Source organism: Electrona antarctica (assembly GCF_951216825.1).
Source record: "Electrona antarctica genome assembly, contig: scaffold_110, whole genome shotgun sequence".
Taxonomy (NCBI): domain Eukaryota; kingdom Metazoa; phylum Chordata; class Actinopteri; order Myctophiformes; family Myctophidae; genus Electrona; species Electrona antarctica.
The window spans coordinates 12,501-15,000 of record NW_027637380.1 but is presented as its reverse complement, the minus strand read 5'-3'; the positions used below and the strand labels follow the sequence as shown (position 1 = coordinate 15,000).

The 2,500-nt window shown below is 44.9% G+C and overlaps 1 protein-coding gene across 1 annotated transcript in view; it reads left to right on the top strand.

The window, feature by feature from the left end:
* Positions 1-2,500, top strand: part of LOC306918967 (abl interactor 1-like) — a gene marked incomplete at its 3' end in the record, with an annotated part of 14,365 nt that overhangs the window by 451 nt on the left and 11,414 nt on the right. The window lies entirely within an intron of this gene.

Below are 2,500 nucleotides of genomic sequence, written 5' to 3'. Positions count from 1 at the left end.
TGGTCATGAAAGGGGGCGGGACTGCGACGCTCTATTAGCTAAGGGATAATGTCTGGCTAGCTTATCCAGACATTATCCCGCTGATTACACGGCTACTTACATAAAATAATAAAAGTTCCGGTACTTCTTTTACGCCACTGATGTGGCGACAACATTATGTATTGATTGATTGATTGATTTATTAACAGTTTGCAGAATTACAGTACATTTCAAGTACAACTCAATACAAAGACTGTTAACAGTGAGTGGACGACACCATAAAGCATTACACTTGTTTACAAGAGGGTCCACCTTGTTCAATTCATCAAAACATTTAGAGACGTACGAATATACACAACTATATAGTCAAAACAGGAACTCATCATAAAGGAGGTAAAAAAAAGGAAAATAAATATATATAGTGAAGGGGAAAAAAGGGGTGTGGGGGGGATTCAGATTTTACAGGGGCCAGTTTCAAATTGCAGCCGTCCGTAGGTGCCCCTTTGAGAGCGGTTTTGAAGGAGTCAAAGGATTCGCATGTCTTAATGACTGTTGGTAGGGCGTTTGGTGGCATAGGAGCGAAAATAGTTTAGTCCCTTGTTGTGTGTCTATGTTGTCTTAAACCAAGCCTCCATAGATGTTGTCTTAAACCAAGCCTCTATGGATGTTGTCTTAAACCAGGCCTCCATAGATGTTGTCTTAAACCAGGCCTCCATGGATGTTGTCTTAAACCAAGCCTCTGGATTTTGTCTTAAACCAAGCCTCCATAGATGTTGTCTTAAACCACGCCTCCATAGATGTTGTCTTAAACCAAGCCTCCATGGATGTTGTCTTAAACCAAGCCTCCATAGATGTTGTCTTAAACCAGGCCTCCATAGATGTTGTCTTAAACCAGGCCTCCATGGATGTTGTCTTAAACCAGGCCTCCATGGATGTTGTCTTAAACCAAGCCTCCATAGATGTTGTCTTAAACCAAGCCTCTGGATGTTGTCTTAAACCAAGCCTCTGGATGTTGTCTTAAACCAGGCCTCCATGGATGTTGTCTTAAACCAAGCCTCCATATGTTGTCTTAAACCAAGCCTCTGGATGTTGTCCTAAACCAAGCCTCTGGATGTTGTCCTAAACCAAGCCTCCATGGATGTTGTCTTAAACCAGGCCTCTGGATGTTGTCCTAAACCAAGCCTCCATGGATGTTGTCTTAAACCAGGCCTCTGGATGTTGTCTTAAACCAGGCCTCTGGATGTTGTCTTAAACCAAGCCTCCATAGATGTTGTCTTAAACCAAGCCTCTATGGATGTTGTCTTAAACCAGGCCTCTGGATGTTGTCTTAAACCAAGCCTCCATGGATGTTGTCTTAAACCAGGCCTCCATGGATGTTGTCTTAAACCAAGCCTCCATAGATGTTGTCTTAAACCAGGCCTCCATGGATGTTGTCTTAAACCATGCCTCCATAGATGTTGTCTTAAACCAGGCCTCTGGATGTTGTCTTAAACCAGGCCTCTATGGATGTTGTCTTAAACCAAGCCTCTGGATGTTGTCTTAAACCAGGCCTCTGGATGTTGTCTTAAACCAGGCCTCTGGATGTTGTCTTAAAGCAAGCCTCTGGATGTTGTCTTAAACCAAGCCTCCATGGATGTTGTCTTAAACCAAGCCTCCATAGATGTTGTCCTAAACCAAGCCGCTGGATGTTGTCTTAAACCAGGCCTCCATAGATGTTGTCTTAAACCAGGCCTCCATAGATGTTGTCTTAAACCAAGCCTCCATGGATGTTGTCTTAAACCAAGCCTCTGGATGTTGTCTTAAACCAGGCCTCTGGATGTTGTCTTAAACCAGGCCTCTGGATGTTGTCTTAAACCAAGCCTCTGGATGTTGTCTTAAACCAAGCCTCCATAGATGTTGTCTTAAACCAAGCCTCTGGATGTTGTCTTAAACCAGGCCTCCATGGATGTTGTCTTAAACCAAGCCTCCATGGATGTTGTCTTAAACCAGGCCTCCATCCGTCCCTGGGGGGGCTCCCTGGGGGGGGTCCCTGGGGGGGAGGGGGGGTCCTTGGGGGGGGGGGGTCCCTGGGGGGGAGGGGGGGGTCCTTGGGGGGGGGGGGTCCCTGGGGGGGGGAGGGGGGGTCCTTGGGGGGGGGGGGGTCCCTGGGGGGGGAGGGGGGGTCCCTGGAACAACATATTTTGAAATATTGAGAACCACTGATATAGAGGTTGAACATGAGGTCTTTCTTTTTTTAAAGACATTTTTTTAAATTTCGACGTCAGGCCTAAATGACATACCTTAGAGTTGTTGTGTGGAAATATTTTTTTTTAAAAGTCCCCCCATTCTGTGTTTCCTAGAACTGCAGGTCTGGGAAAGAATCAGTAAGATGATGAAGTAGGCCGATACCTCTATACCTCTGTGATTCTGATGCTATTTCTATGTTTTAGCTTTACAGTGTACAGTATTTAGCTTTTAACTTTCTGTACCGCACTTATAAACCTTGAGTTGTGAAATGTACTAATCTATAAATATGGATAAT